Source organism: Emydura macquarii, unplaced genomic scaffold, assembly GCF_026122565.2.
Source record: "Emydura macquarii macquarii isolate MOO-44397 ecotype Brisbane River unplaced genomic scaffold, CSIRO-AGI_Emac_v2 contig_705, whole genome shotgun sequence".
In the NCBI taxonomy this organism is placed as follows: Eukaryota; Metazoa; Chordata; order Testudines; family Chelidae; genus Emydura; species Emydura macquarii.
The window spans coordinates 5,809,120-5,819,581 of NW_027130842.1; positions in this window are offsets into that span (position 1 = coordinate 5,809,120).

Genomic DNA, 10,462 nt, shown 5'->3' on the forward strand with positions numbered 1-10,462 from the left:
GGCACATAAGGTTAAAAATACATAAGGTTAACATACTATTGCTTCACAAGAGTAACACCATCAACATATTAATTCCTGAATTCTAGTCCCGGCTCTGTCACTGGCCAGCTGGGTGACTTTGGGCATGTCATTTCACTTCTCTGTGCCTCAGTTTCCCCATCTGTAAAAAAGGGCTAATGATCCCAATGTCCCTTGTAAAATGCTTTGAGAACTATGAGAGCTATGTTGTTATTTTTATTATTTTATTGCTGTTTATATAAACTTTTCTAACCTCCTGGATTACTGATTCATGTACTACCGAGTACTGTATTACAGAACACAGTAAATCCTACCGAAAACAACCTGTGCTACTATTCAGAAACATCTGACAACTAAGACAGCAAGTTTACCACTAAGTGTTCGCTATACAATCTCTTATCTGTCAGGTAGCTCCTACACTTCTTTACCTACGGTATTAATATTCACACTTGAGCAAGTCAAATTGCAGTTCCTTTGAGATAGCCTTGAAAACATTTTCTTGCCATGAGTTGTTCTCAAAATTACTGGTTGATTACTTGTGGAATAAATTTAATTGAGTTTATTTTAACTCTGTAAAGGTCATTGTTCACAATACTGATCTTAAATTACCTTAAACGTTTTCTAACCACTCTTTCTGCTGCTATAACGTGTCTACTGATCGAGATAGACAGTTAGATAGATAGACAGACAGACTAACTTGTATTAATTCATTCAACCCTCAAATATGTAAATTGATTCCTTAATAGAATGCATTTTACTTGTGAACAACAAATACGCTGGATTTGGAAAGCTGGTTTGTCATTGTTTATGTATATCAATATTGATTTATGCGGATGATCACATGAGACAATGACAGAGGATTTTGTCTTGATTAGAAATTCACTCATCGTACAAGAGAATGAGGAAATTCGAAAACCGTAGTCGTCTTGAACCATTCAAATCTGAAACACCAACTCAGCATCAAGAGCAACACATTTTGAAAGGGCTTTTACTTGGTATTTCATCCTGCATTCGTGGTTTGTGTGCTAATTCGCGAATCAAACCAAGCGGCCCCATGCCTCTTGGCTCAACCAGAGCGAGTCTATGGGAAATTACCATTCTGACACTGATAGATTAAATCATTCTTATTCTGGCAAATTATAATACATTCTTCAGATTGAAGGATGGAATTTTCAAAAGCGCCTGGGTGATTTAGGAGCACGGGTAATGGTCCTTCTAAATCACAGAGGTGCTTTTCAAAATCCCACCCTAAACGTCTTGCTTAAATTCCTTTACGTTTTACCTACATTTCCAAAACTCAGCACAGAAATCGCTATGCTTACGGGTCTGACATCTGTAAACCACAGCTTGCATTGGAAACAGAATGACAGGTCTTGCCTCCAGTGCCTTTCAAAGGATAAACACATAGACCACGAATAGCAAGAATATAATTTCCTTGGGGGAAAAAAGCAATCAAGGAACTCAGATCAGGATGTTCAAACTAACTAGCGTTTACTGTTGAAATAAAGGAGTTAATCCATATTTTCTGATGCTGTTGTTTATTTCAGATTGCAGCCTACGGGCACCCAAAACAAAAGGATACATTAGTTTCAGAGAGAAAGAGAGATTGCAACAAGTTAGTAACTCCGGTGAGAAAGGAAGTAAAGCTAGGCTGAAACCACTTTTCATTCATAGCAGTATATACTGGAATTTTAAAATCACAGTATAGCGGAGATGTTAATCTGTGAAAACACTTAATATGCTGTATCGCTCCGCAGAGGGGGAAAGGTAAATCCGCCCATTCATTAAGACAAAAAGCCTTTTTACAAGACTGAATAACAAATCAACATGGGTATGAAGCTAAGACTGGCTCCACACGTCTCTCAAGCGCCATCTACTGAGCACTGTTCAAAACAGGGAATAAGGTTCACCTCCCATCTATTTGTTTTACCTAATATTTATGGAGCAGGTGCTTGAGCGAATTAGCAGATGCAGATCTGAAGCTGCTGTGACAAATTTAACATAGCTCCAAATCGTTGTTTGTCTCCAGCAAGTCTGATGCCAAACTCCACTCAAGCCAGAGGGTTCTGTGGAATCAAAGAAATAAGCATTACATTTATTAATAGAATGCTTGGCCTGAAACTGGTCATGGAAGGCCTGGCCTGAAGTTGTAGCCTGAAACTGAAATAGAAGCCCCAGGCTAAACCATTAACAGAAGGCCTCAACTGAAATTAGGATAAAGATGTTAAAGTCCCACAAGAGGTCTCTGAACCACACCCGAGAGGCAAGTTCTCTGTTGAGCCTTAAGTCTTATTGAAGTCTGTGAACAGACTTCACCTGTTTGATAAGTACCAGTACTTGTCCCTTTGTCTTACCGGCCCCACAGAGACTCACACCATTGTATACTCAAGTGACTCATTGGGCGTCTCTGGGAGGGCGTCTGGTGTGCCCACTATGCATTGTGATTGTCTACCTTGTTAAGTATAAACTGTTAATCCAATCCCACTATGCGATCAACATGTAAATGAACCTAAGCAACCCCTATATAAGTCTTTTGTATCTGTTAGCCAGTTGAAGTACATTTGCTCAGCAACCAGACATGCTGCTTGACTTCCCTATAGCCACCTGGGTTTTCCCTCTGGCTATAGTATTCCCCATAGCTATGGTTATGTGATTGTGTGTGTCACAATTAAAGCTGCACCCGATCCAACTCTAAAATGTAGCAGTGTGATTCTTTTCCACGACAGTTCACATATGCAATGAAATCATGCCTTGTAGCCTGAACATTAAGAACTAGTAGGTCCATGTGATAATCTCATTCCTGTAATGCACAGATTTTGCTGCTTGAAAGCATGATGTTTATACCTTTATGTAAAAAACAAACTATTATTTAATCACAAATTGCATAATTTCCCATTCTTCTAGAGGGATAACTTGAAAGGGACCCTCTTCTCTCAGACCACTTGAATGTGTTATCTCTCAAATATCCATACCCAAAAACACTGGGTAAAACATATTTAGAGCGAGACGTGTTTTTCCCGATAAAGAAAATAATAAATATCTGTCATAACAAGAGGATCCAAGTGTGAATATTACAGCTAAGTAGTTTAAACAATGCTGTATACTCTGAAAGGGATATGGGCTAAAAATCCTTGATACACAAATTGTCAGAACAATGTCAATTTAACAGGACTTTACACTGTGTCATAAAATGAATTGAATTGTTTAAAAAGCTACTGAAACACGTAATGTTGCTTGTTGTATGTTCTTCTAATCTTACATGGAATCTCAGTTTAGCTACCCTTTAACCCAATTCTAAGTAATGCAAAATAGAAAGAAAGAAAGAAAGAAAGAAAGAAAGAAAGAAAGAACTATTACACCTTAAAATGAAATTTCTGATAGAGAAACTAGAAACCAGGCCTCTAGTACTAAAGCAGAATAGACTTTTGATGAAACATGAAGCCCCAGAGGTGCCACCCGAAGCAGACCAGATCCAGATAAACTGTTTCTTCTTTGTCCAAGGCCAAAAGTACTATTTTGGTGAGAACTATCAGTATTTAAAGATCAATAACTGGTTTATAGCCAAAAGAAAAAAAAACCAGATGGTTAGAGCAAGTATTGTGGAGTTCTTGGAAGCCTGATAAAAAGTATGACAAACTGCAGATAACCAGACATACTAGTAACAGCCGGAAAAAAATAAATACAAAGAATGAAATCCTGCCCCCCTTGAAGTCAATGGCAAAACTCCAACTGACTTCAGTATAGGAATCCAAGAAATCTGTCCTATTTTTCTACTGGTGTATTGAAAAATGATGCACAAAGCATGCCTTCTATGTTGATTTGTCAAGGACCTCTTTTAGAAGGAGACGTAACAAGTGGAGAGCACCCCTCAAATCTGAATAAAATGGTGTAAGCGGCCCCATATCTTTGCTTACTTTCTTTAAGGTAAAGGATAACTTGACATATTGAGCAACTGAGGAATTCAGTATGACAGCCTATGTACATAACCAGTTGGAGAAAGTCCAGAGGAGAGCAACAAGAGTAATCAGAAATTTGAAAAACTTGACCTATGAGGTTAGGTTGAAAGAATTGGGCATGTTTAATCTAGGAAAGAGAAGACTGAGTTGAGAACCTGATAACAGTCATCAACTATGCAAAAGCTTGTTATAAATAGGATGGTAATCAATTATCTCCATGTCTACTAAGGGTAGGACAAGAAGAAATCAGCTTAGATTGCCACAATGGATATTTCGGCTAGATATTAGAAAAACTTTCTAATGCTAAAGATAGTTAAGAACCAGAAGAGGCTACTGTGATTCTGGCAGACCAGATGCCAGTTCATACCAAGCTCGCCATGGACTTGCTCGTTAATATTGTTAAAATAGGTATTAGAATGATCAGAATGTGTTTTGTGTTTAGACTTTATTGAATGCTTGTGAGTTACTGCATGCATTAATCTCACTTATAATATCTGTGTCCCATGTTGTAAGGTAATATTTGAGCATTTGTATTGTGAGTTCCTGTGACTGTGTAAATCACCAGACAGGAGACATTAACTAGTGTGAAATACTGGTCTCCAATGGAAGATGTTATGTTCTGTCCAACAGGGAAGGTCCTTCAACACCATACGGACTATTGTGAGACATTTAAGAGGACAAAAGATGTTGTTGTTCTGCTGTTCCATCCCCCCATAAAGATGAGTGATGCAAGTGGATTCCTCCCATCAGCTAAATTTGCAGCTCAGAATACAAGGGAGGAGGGTTTTATGCCAGGCAGAGCTCAATCACAGCTGCCTGCAGGTTCTGGATACCGGGTGAGGAATAAAAACACGCCCACACCAATTAGGTATACTTATCTTTAAGCACGGCTTACGCTCCACTCAGCAGAAGGAGACTCTAATGAGCTCTGCAAAGCGGGCTGCAGGGGATTTGTACCACGCAATCCTAGTGGATTCATGGCCGAGTCTCATTGCGCAGTTTGCATTTCAAGTTTTTATATACAGCATAACATATCAGCTCTAAGGTACAGCTAGCATTGGCAAATTTACAGCACATGACCTTGCTTCCTAACTTTCCTCCTCTTTTGACACCACAGACAAATTCACACAGACTTGCACAGTCTGTTTACCAGGCTGAGCAGCACCTCTTATTAAACCGGTTCTGACCAGACCCATGAAGCCCCTATCTCTGTCCAACGCGTCACAAACATCTTCTGCAGCCTACAGAGGGGAATAAAAACCCCTGACAAGAAGGATCCGTATCTCTATGCAGGTTGGACTCTGGAGGGCAAAGTTTTCTAGGCATAAGTGAGAGGTCCCCAGCTGTTTAGTCGGAGTTAGCCCTGAAGGACATATAGAGCTTGCTTACTATAGAAGTATCTATTACCTTTTGAAATTTAAGATTGTAACTCATTTGTGTATTCATGTTTACCTGCTTCAACTTTGTAAATACTCTCGTTTCCTTTTCCTATTAATAAATCTCTATATTGTTTATTACAGGATTGGCTAAAAGCATTATTTTTATGTGAGATCTAAGGTGCAATTGACCTGGGGTAAGTGAGAATCCTTTGGGACTGGAAGTAACCTGAATATTGTTGTGATTCTTAGTGTAAGGAACCATCTACTACAAAGGCAAGTTTACCTGGTGACAAAACAGATTCGAGTATCCAAGGGGACTGTCTGAGAATAAGGTTGTTATAGTGCCTGAGGAGTATATACTTGATAATTGGTTGGTGAAATCTATGTATAGAATACACAACAAATTAGGGATTTGTGTCCTCTTTTCTAATAGTCTGTCCTGTGGTTGGTACTCACTCTCTTGAGTCACTGCAGGGAGCTTAATAGTTACCAAGTAAGAATGTAGAATCCCTGTCACTGAAGGTTTGTTAAGAACAAGTTAAACAAACTTGTGTTAAGGATGATGTAGGTATACTTAATCCTGCCTCAGCACAGGGGGATAGAAAGATGACCTTCTTAGGTCCCTCCCAGCCCTACATTTCTATGAGTTTATGATTCAGTAAGTGTTTACAAGATCAGGGCTTTAAAGATTAGAATCCTTGAAAAATTGCTGTTGTTTCTGACTTAGGTTAAAACACATAAAAGTGATGAACTAGAAGAAAAGATTAATTAATACATTATCTGTGGTAATACCTGATTGATGAATGTCTGGAGAAATGAGAAACCAGTTATTAAATCATTCAAAGCAGGAGTCAAATTAGAGGGAAACGGCAATGGGATTGTCCCAGGCGCCACACGTTTGCAACGTAGAAATGAGTCGCCGCTCTCAGAGTTCTGTGTGGATGTTTCAAATATGAATCTGTGTGCTCTGGGCTCTGCTGTGCTACTTGGACTGGGCTCCCACTGTGTGGGCCTCAACTGCTTGGTTGTGTTCCTTGGATTTAATTTGTTCTTGATTGGGGGGGAAAATCTGTTGTGATATCTCCCAAATCCACCCATCCTAGCACTAAAATGAGTTGTCACTGAGAGTAGACTGTACATATCTTCATAACATTGTACATCTAGGTTCAAAATACTTAAAGGGGTGGAAATCCCTGCTGCCTCTATAAGGGAGAAGAGGGAAAGCCAGTTCTGGGCAGCTCTATTTACATGAATTATAATATTGCTCACCCATAATTCCATCTACTGAGGGCTTTTTGTGAGGGGGGGGGTTGTTTTTGGTTTTTTGCTTTAGTTGGAATTAGTTTGTTTTGATTGTATACATAATAGATTATTATTACTGAATTGCATGACTGTCAGGGACCATGATGGGGTATCTACACCACACCAGCATGGAAAGGGTTAACCACAGGACGGAGCAGTGGAGGGAAGTGTATTGAACAGTTGGAGGGGATGCAGCACATGACTGCCAACTACAGGGTTCCTGGGTCGGGACCTGGAGTAGTGGGCAAGCCCGGGTCCCCCCACTTGCTACTGAGGAAGTGGCTCAACTATAGGATAGTGATATCCACCCCTGGAAGGGGGAAACACAGAGCAACCTAGCCAGAGGATTGAGTCATGAAGAGGACGTGGCAGTTCCTGAGGCAAAGAGAGTAGCTGGAGAGAGAGCCAGAGAGACATTGTGTAAACCACAGATGGGGACACTGGCCTTGAGATGAGCAGCCAGGAGGAGGTGCCAACCCTGTGGTGAGGAGTGCACCCCATGACAGGGACAGTTATCAAAATTATTGAAGACATTCGAATAATTTCAGCAATTACTTTGTTATTTAAATGGCATTTCAAAACTAAATTAAGTTCTCAGGTAGCAATAAAAAAGAACAAGCAATAAGCAAGCCTTTTAAACTGCTATCCTAAATAGTATATATTGTAAACCACAAACATGCATTCTGAATTAGGGCTCAACTTAAGCAGGTATGCAGAATACATTGTGCTATACTACTTATTCTCACAACTGTTAGTTTTTAGTTTAAAAAGGAGTAAGGGCTTTTCTTCAGATACAGTACTACAGTGGAGCAGCAGCACATTGGTAGCACTTTAGTGAAGACGTTACTACACCAATAGGAGAGCTTCTCCCACCAGTGTAGTTAATCCACCTCCCCTAGAGATGGTAGCTATGTCAATTGGGAGAAGCTCTCCTGTCAACATAGCTCTGTCTATACAGCAGATTAGGTCAGCATAACTACATTGCTCAGGGGTGTGGCTTTTTCACGTAGCAACGTAGTTATACCGATATAGGTCTGTGGTTTTGAACTGGCCTAAATCTCTAGCTGCTAGGTCAAGAAAAACTTTGAAAGGTGATCAATGCAGTGATGTCTGCCTGTGTTTGCAAAGAGCTTGAAACATATAAACTGCCCCATTCATCTCAATGAGTGTTCACTCACCTGCCAACAGTTAACTATTTCACTTCTCATCAAAGGAAGAAAGAAGGCAAAACCTTCTGTCAAGTTCCAATGGCAAGATTTAGTCTATCAGGTCAGACTAAAATGATCACAATGGCTCCTCCTAGCCTTTGAATCTATGAGATATACTGTCTAGGGGTCTTTTTTCTAAAATATATAAGACTTGGTTCAAGCCCAAACCCAGAGCCATACTCCTTCTTTGGTTCTGGCGAAGTAAAATATGACCTCGCTGATCACCTTTACAGGTGGTTTTTCATATATTTCAGGTTATAAATTATGTGAATTTCAGTTCTCCTACTGTGGCTTTTTATTTATTTATTTTTTTTAATTTTATTTAAAGAGGGCCCTAACCAATACATACAAAAACATATTCTGACTACATGAAACAGTGTTTTTCACTGGAAACACGTATCCTAAAGCAAATATGTGAAAAAAAGTATTAATGACCCTAAACAGAAGGGTAGCATGCTGAGCTAATTGAATAATCTGGAGGTATAATCATTAAAATCTGTTTATGTTCATATAAATGAAACTCCAACTGCATTTTTGAGCTGGGGAAAGCCTAGGCATTTTACTAATGTTTATATTTTAAATATGCTAACAAGTAGATTGGCTGCATACTTCGATCCTACCTGTATCATATAAATATAAATCCCAAGATACAAAGGTATTTTGGATAAAAGATTCAGTAAGCAAAATGCAGTTGGGGGGGGGGGGGTGCTATAGCTATCTATTATTGCAATGAGTCAGATAAACTAAAAAAAAAATTAAATGACTTATACAACCTCACTGAGATTATGTTCTTGCTTAAAAAGTGAAAACCTTTTGTTTAGGAAACTTGTATATGTATTTTGAGATACAAACAGAGAGAGAAAAAACAAGATTGCTAGTAGTGCTCAGTTTGTGAACCAGAATTGTCTCAAAGTCAAGAACTAATTTTGCATAGACTGTCAAATAGTCCTGGTCCGACACCCACTGAAGTCAGTGGAAGAACCCCATTGATTACAATGGGTGTTGGATTAGGTCATATAAAGAACTTCCAGTTTCTTAGAGGTAGATTCAAATCAGTGGCTTAGAGGCTAATGCCTTTGGTAGTCCATTAGCAGTCCTCTGCATTATGCAGAATTTTCATTTCTTCTTCTCTAGATTATTTTTAATTTGTGAGCACATTAAATAAAAACAAAAGGGAAGGAGTAACGGCCCTGGCTTGAGCCAGACATAGGGTAAGATAGTATATAGCAATCTGCTGGATAGTGTCTACTAAGGCAGTGGTTCTCAACCTGATGCTTTCATCCCTCTGCCTCTGCCTATACTGTCTGCCTTCACTTCGTCCCGCCCCCATCGCTTCCCTTTGTTGCTGCTCAATTCCTGCAGATGGCCACCCCTTGCCCCTCCCCCCCCCCATCCATTCGGGCTAACAGTCAACCCACGACTTGACCTTATTAGGGCAGCCAGCCAAAGGATCGGCTCCCACCTCATACATGGGAAATGAAACTGACCATGGGAAACGAAACTTACCAGCAACCAGGAAACTGAATTAACTGTAAGTGTCCCCCGGCCAATCCGGTGCTGGCATGTAGCCCATAGTTTATAAAAAGAGGTCTTTCCCAAGACCCCGCTGAGAGCCTCATCGCAACCAGCCTGATCATCTGGTCTCAGACTTTCCCCACTCCCTGCCTCCCCCCCCCAAGCGTGAAACATGTTTTGCCGGCGGTATCGAAATTGAATAATGCTGTGGATATCAGCCTGTGTTCTCCTACGTCTGTGTGGTGGTGAGGAGTTAACTATCAGTCTGTGTTTTACAGCTACGTTGTCTGTTTAACTGCCCGTTTGTGTCTTGCAGTTAACTGTCTGTGTGAAATCTCTGCGTGTCTGTGTAAAATCCTTCTGTCTTGCAGGTAACTGGCTGTGTGAAATCTCTGCGTGTCTGTGTGAAAGCATTCTGTCTTGTAGTTAACTGTCTCTGCCTCTGTGCTTTGTAGTTAACCATCTGTGTAATCCCTTTCTGTTTCCTGTAAGCAACTAATTGTCTGTGTAGCATAGTGGTAAGTGTCCCTGTCTGCTATGTGAGAGACTGGGGTTTGATTCCTGGTCAGAGAACCACTGTCTGTTTAATATTAGTTTAGGTCTTTCTTTATAGTTAGTTGCCTGTTTAATACTTTCTTATATCAGTTTATGTTTTGTGCTTAATTGTTTTTATGTCCTTTTATATTAGTCTATATTTTATAGTTAATTGTTTGTTTAGATGAGTATAACTAGTTAAAAATCTATATTACTCCTGTGTTTATAATAAAACTCATTTATTCCCTAACTGACTCATTATTGACTCTGGGGGATCATTAACCTGTCGGAACACCCTTCCCCCCCGTAACTTACTGTAATGACGAAGAAGCAGAGGAGTAAGCTGCTCTCCTGACTAGCACTGGTAGTATTGGGTTGTAAGGCATGTTTTAATCATTTAGCCTGCTAACTCCCACTCGAGGGGTGCAGGAAGAAAGCTGGAACTTGCCAAAAATAGTTTTGGACCCAGTGAAATAATGCTGGAAACCCTAGATTCAGGACATGGAAAATGTCAGACCCTACAAATTTCTGCATTCAAGCCCCCACATTC